Source organism: Etheostoma spectabile, unplaced genomic scaffold, assembly GCF_008692095.1.
Source record: "Etheostoma spectabile isolate EspeVRDwgs_2016 unplaced genomic scaffold, UIUC_Espe_1.0 scaffold00018991, whole genome shotgun sequence".
Taxonomy (NCBI): domain Eukaryota; kingdom Metazoa; phylum Chordata; class Actinopteri; order Perciformes; family Percidae; genus Etheostoma; species Etheostoma spectabile.
In genome coordinates this window covers 7,025-14,048 of record NW_022604609.1, presented here as the reverse complement: position 1 = coordinate 14,048, position 7,024 = coordinate 7,025, and positions in this window count along the sequence as shown.

Below are 7,024 nucleotides of genomic sequence, written 5' to 3'. Positions count from 1 at the left end.
TTCCAACACAGAGGATTGTATATAACAACTGTATCAGAAAAGTGAGATAATGCCCATAAAGTTAAAACAAGCCAGTCCAGTTGTTTGAAATGTTTTTTATCTACTTAATGTAGTCCTGGCTGAAAATATTGGTGATTTTATTGCACATTGTATTTTATTGTACAAAGTGTGGAACTGCTCCATAGACAGCGACTTGGGAAAGATGTTACAGATGACACTGCGAGCAAGCAGGGGAATGTTTTAAATATATATTGTACGTTTTCTGTTTCAGAACTGAGAACAGTACAACACAATAAAGCTCACATTTATTGTCCATTTATTGCCTATGGAGCAGCTTCATATTTTATACTTGGTGACATCACAAGTCTGAGACTTAATTCTCTTAAGTTTCTGGCTTTGAGAGAGAAAGAGAGAGAGAGAGAGAGAGAGAGAGAGAGAGAGAGAGAGAGAGAGAGAGAGAGGAAGAAAGAGAGAGAGAGAGAAAGATAGAGAGAAAGAAAGACACAAAGAGAGAGAGAGAATAGCTCATATATTTTCAATATCACAAAAACTGATTGAACTTTCCTAGGCCATGGAAATAATAACACATTGTAATTCTTAGGGTATCAAGTAGGGGGTGTTTCTCTTTAATGAGGCAGAAATTGGGGATTTTGCATTAACTGAATTTTAGTCAGGAACACTCTTGTCATAGATTTAACCATATATTGCAACAAATAGAAGTACAGTTATATTTGACGAATACGGCTCTGTTCTATTTATGCCAACCTGCTGGATCAGCCAAGCTTCATGCTTAGATAACACAGAGAGCACGCTGCTGAGACCCCGCTGTACAGAAGAGGTGGCCCAATCCAAGACATCAAAGCAATTTCGGACATGGTTATGATGACACCCAAAACCGGGAAGGTGGAGGCTGGGGTGATGGAGGCAAGCTTTGCCAGCAACATTGGTGGGAGGCAGCACTGTAGCAGCAGGAAGCAGAGAGGAATAGTTAGACATTTAAATGGACCGCTTGATGTGAAAATGGCTGTGATTGGTTGTGGCTGGTTGAAATGATAATTCATGATGGACACTGCATGGGATTTGTTCGTGACTACTTGGTTCTGCTGTGGAAACAATGCAGACAAACAGATCCCACCTTACTCCGTCACACGGCCTGGGGCTCGGCGCTCCGCCCTCTCATGTGGTGGTCATGGTAGCCCAGTTCAACGCCTGGGAGAAAGAGAAATACTGGGAGGGAGAGAGAGAGAGAGAGAGAGAGAGACAGAGACAGAGAGACAGGCTTGTGGGCATGGCTGTGTCTTGTCATACATACCAACAACATGGTGACTCATCAGCCCGTCTTTCTCTTTTATTAATCAGACAGTACCACATTTTCTCAGCTGTATGCTTTATTCCCGTCTGTTTTATCTGTCATATCTCTCTCGATTCATTGCTCTTTCACCCACTCACATACACACATACAGAGTCAGAAGCCTATAGATGATGTGCCGCTGGTGTTCGCCATGATGCGTTCTAGTCTCAGTGTTGACATATTTGCTGTCGTAATGAGACTCCCTACTTTCATAAAAAACAAACCAGGTGCAGTACCGGTGAATCAGCCTCAGTGCAACCAGGTGTGAGGTGTCAGGGCTGTTGCTGCCCTAGAAAAAAATATTTGCATGTTCAGTAAAGTCCCCTGTTTGGCATTTGAATGAACATCAGGTCAAAAAAACTCTCCTTGGTTGAGAAAAAACAGGATCAGGTAAATAGCATCAGCAGAAATTAGATCAGATTTATTAGATTTTTACTTACTTACTTTACGACATACTCTCTATGTTCTTTCATCAGGGAATAAAAACACATGACATGATATATATGACAAAATGCTGTTCTTTCTCCAAACAGGCTTGTGGTTGCACACATCACCTGCCAAGCCCCGATAGTCTGAGTCAACAACATGAGTGTGGATGAGTATCATCTGAGACATCTCCGGGCAGCTGCTGCAACTGGCTCAGTCATCCTCTGCCTGCAATGCTCTTTCAAACTACAGCACTTTCCTCTGCCTCAACAGTCCCACTTCCACACGCTAAAAGTACGCACACACATACAGAGAAAGACACACAGATAGGAAGTCAGATTTCTGTTATCGTACACACCATGAACTGTGTGTTCTAGGATGTCCCTACACCAAGAAAACAACTAGTAAAGTGTACTTAAATAAACTCAACCATAAAATAAAGAAAAAGATAGACAAAACATTATAAACCACATAAATAAGTCACCTGGATGTGATGTCAGTTCTACAATAGCAAAGTATGTTAATGGCCTGATACACAGCTACAAATGACCAAATATTTGAGCATAGGAACACGATGTATTACTAGCTCCTAGCGGTGTTTCATACTTCTATAAAGTTTGCAGGGTAACTTAAATTCACATTACAGACATGTAAAATATCTAACACATCCTCATACCCATAGTTAAATCATGTGACTGTAATAATGTGACCATTATATTTAAAGTAACAGGCACAAAAATACTTAGGGTTAGTAAAACACCAGAGATTGGCTTAAAAGGAGTAAAGTAAAACTACTGAAATGATGATGTAACTTGACGTCCCGAATGTCATTCCATCAAGGACCAAGGTCTGGTTCATTTCAAAATGAGTCTTGTGTTTGTTTTGACCCATCCACTTTTTAATCCAGGAACTAAAATGCCTGAATGGAATGCATCCATAATTAATGCTATTAGTTACACTCGTTTGTCAGGTAAAAATGTCCATCGTAAGGAAGGCCTATTGTTTCTGCCATGCCACCTCAGCAATAGACAAAGGACAACAATAATCTATGACTAATGGCCTATCACTACATATATATATTATGGCATGCCATTTAGGAAATGATTATACATATGTGAAGTTTGAATATATTTGAATGAATCTTATTCTGAATGTATTAAAGGAACATCAAAATATACTAAATGAACATTTGAATATGAAAAGGCATGTTGCGTTAGCCTGATGAAAAGGGACCTGCCTGACCAAAGAGGTTCCTTTCATTCGGTCTTCCACGAGGAAAAAGTGAATAAACTTCTGAGAATGGTACAGGATACGGTTACCGTTGCCATTCTTTTGGCCCGTACATGCATTTGCCGGTGTGTTAATAATCTCTTCACTTGACTTTCATTCAATATACAGTATGTGTGTGTGTTCCCTGTCCCCAAATTCAAAATAAGCCCACTATGCTTGCTGAGGAGTGCTGGAGCAATCATAAGACACATTCAAGGACAAGTGAAGCAAGGAGGATGGATCCCTGCAGCCTCACAGCTTCTAAAAGCTGTGCAGTAGTGACCTCTCCAGAGGCTACCAACAGTGACAAGTCACACTGTGTGACGCAGAGATGGAGACAGAGAGACATGAGAAAGAGACATGGAGTGAGGAGAAACAAAGGAGAGGATGATATCCTGCCAGAGAGTGGTGATGGGAGAAAAGAGGGGAGAAAAAAGAGAGGGGAGAAGAGGGGAGAGTTAAAGAAAATAGATACTAAAAGATGAAGATAAAGTTGATGGTCATATGTAACGACAGCTTGACAAAAATACTCACAACTAACCTTGAGAGTTCAACAAGGGGAGTCTGTCAGCGCAATGGAAGTGTGTGTCACCTACATGTGTCAGTGGTAGTTATATATGTAGATGTGTGTGTGTGTGTGTGTAGCAGGACAGCGGAAATAACACATCACCCCATCAGCAAAGTGCTACTTCCCATTTTTGTAACAATCACATCTAAAGAGACGGTGCTCAGCAAAACAGGTTGGCAAGCAGACAAAGACCTTCCTACTTAACCACGCAGGGATGACATTCGTCATGGCCGCCCAACTGTCACGCTTCGAGGACAGACAGGAAGGTATTCAGCGCTAGTTATTAGTCATGTATGAACTTCTTGATTGTGTCCGACTGTAACCTCAATGACCCTGACACGCTGCAGTTTTCGTTTCACATTTTTTGGCTTTAGAAGTCACACACACAGGTGGTAATCTCATCAGAAGAAGCTGGTCAAAGATGGGCTTTGACATGCAATAAACAAAATACATACTATACAATGTATGTAAGGGATAAACACCCAGATGCTTTTAAAGCTGCAAAGTGCAACTTTTCACCTCGAGTCAGGAATGTCGGACTGGGGGGAAAAAGGGACTGAGTAGCCAGGGCCCTTATTTGAGGGTGGGCGAAAAATATGCTAGAATAAATAGCTGTGGATGTGGGTAGGGACCCGTAGATGATGCCTTTCTACAGGGTCCAGAATTTTCTGCTACGCCCTTGCTTAAGTCCCCTTCCCCACACTGTCAAGTGCTCACTGAGTCATGCAAGCTGCCAGTATACCCTGTCAGAAGTGCTTGTTGCGCGGTTTGAATAGCTCCCTAAACCCCCTCCCTTCACATCTTTCTCACTTTGGAACAGGGGGGTCTTTCTCCGAACATTTCTGTAACTTTCCGAAACCGACAATCCCACTTTCCCACCAACCGCTCACTGTGAGTGAGCCAGGGATTAAACTGATCTCTCCGGCTGTTTTTTAAAAAATTATTAGAGACACTTTTTGTCTGTACAACCGAGTGCAACGCTAAATATCACAGGTGGTTGGAAAATGTGCACCGTTATCTTTATATTTAAATGATACCCCCCCCCCCATGAAGGCCATCTTTGCACTCTACCTTGCACTGTGGCCGTTTGAAACTAAACACTTTTGATTATGTGGTCGGACAACAAACTTATTCTAATTGAGTTTAAATATACTTTTACCTTGATGAGCTTTGTTCCCTAACCTTTGGTCTATATCCATGACGTTCCACTTGCTCTGGTGCCACAGGAAATGTGTTCAGATGCATGTATTTTCCGTTTCCTTCCGCTTTCTTTATGTTGGAATTTTTAAACTATGGTGGACATATGAGAACTATTGTTGACTGCTCCTCAGATCTCTGCACGTAAATTGAGACAGCTAGCAAGATCTTGTACTATCTGTCCAATCTGAGTTTTTCTCTATTTTACTGCGGCTCCGTAAGTAATTAATTGTGATTAGTTAGAAAGAAATGCCAATTAACCAGAGCATGTTTTTCTCCCATTCCGGAATGCTGTGTGGACTAGTCAGACCCTCCTCCGCACCGCAGCGTGTGGATAGTCTGGCAAACAAGACTACCTAACCTTAACCACATGTGAGATCAGCAAACACTTCCACAATATGTGTTGTTCTTGAGGACACGGATAAGCAATGTACATTATGGTTTTTAATTTGGAGAACTTCGGGCCTCTTAAAGGACAGTTACCTATCTTTCCAAGTTGGAGCTCTGCCTCCAACAGCATCACTTCTTCTACAGTAAATTGAGAAACATCTCTAAAACACAATGTCAGGCAGCTATAGATACAGGCCGAGTTACAGACACAGGGTAAAAGTGCTCCTGACTCATTGTTATTTAATGTCAAATAGCTTCCTATTGTAGCTTGAATTTTCTTGTTGAAATTAAACGTCACAAAAAGAGTGAACTCAGATAACGTCAAACAGACAACTTCTGACATGAAAGGCTACAAATGGCACAAACATAATTATTTGATTTTCTTTATGTTTTTCACTAAGTATAAACAGCCATCCCTTCGTTTCCATTCCTCCTCTCAGAAGCAGAACATATACTGTAAAAGCTTAACACAGAGAGAGTGTTGGGTTGTCCCTGTGATGCACAGTGCAGTAATCCATTTTGCCATATCATGTTTTATAGATGTCGTGAGACCTTGTTGCATGTCATCCCCCTGCTCTCCACCCATGTTTCCTGTCACCCTACACTGTAATCTGTCATATGCAGGCATAAAATAAAATAAATTTCCCCGTGCTTTAGCATAGCTAACGTAATTAAAGTATCTTCACAATGTTTGTAGGTGAAAATCTTCTGAGCGGAAATTCAGTAAAGGCCAATCTCTATTAAAATGTCAAAATAGAAAAGGAGCTTTCACTTGGAGCTGATAAAACAGACTCAGTGTCAGAAAGTAATGTATTATCATTTCTGCTGGGATATTAAATTGGTCACTGATTGAATTATCTCCACCAGCCACAAACCCCGGTTAAATAAGGTTCAGATGGGTTTCCACTGATAAGATGGAAGCTGCTGTCACTTCTAGTTTTCCATGTATGTTTGCAAGACTTTCCTGCCAGTGTTTTCAATCACCAAAAAAGGGGCATCAAAATACCACAATTGCCACATGTTTGACACAAAGCAACATAGAAGATGAAGTGAAAAACAATGCAGAAAAGTTCTTTTTTGTCCCCTCAATTAAATTTGTCTCAATTTAGCAGGCATAAAAGTAAGCACTTGCAAAACTAACATTCCTGGAACTGGTGATTCTGTGGTCATAATAAAGGAGGACACTCATCTACTGTTTATTTATTAAAAGTGCAAACATACTTAATATTCTATCTTCCTGAAGGAGACAGGAAACACAATTTGCATGCGTTTGAGTTATATGCACCAGCATATTCTACAGCTTTCCTTCAAAATGTAACAATGGTCTCCTCAGGCTTCCCCACATTCTGCTAAACAAGTAATGTATTTATGGGAGTGCAAATGGGAACAGAGACCAGTTGATGTGTTTTAGGCGGCTCCACACTTCCTCAAACACTTGAATGGACACTCAAATTACTTTAATCACATTTATTCAAAGTTACTATATGTAACTTTTAAATCTGAAACTGTGTAATTATTCATATGATGATGATAAATTACCTTTAACAGTGAACGAGACTGACAGTGAAAAGAACACTATTTTAATAGAATTTTAATTAGTTCCTCTTCCCGGGTCCAATTTTTTTCCACAAAGTCACAAAATGATTTACGGCAGGTAGACGGCACTACAAAGAACACATTCTGACGGGTCACAGTTTTCCGCGTGAAACCGGAAAAGGCAGTGTTATTGTATCCCGCCAGGTAACAGTAGAAGGAGATTTATTTATGTAGGCCTACTTGTATTTTTATTCTACTTGAAAGGTTATCTGTTGTAGTTATGGCTG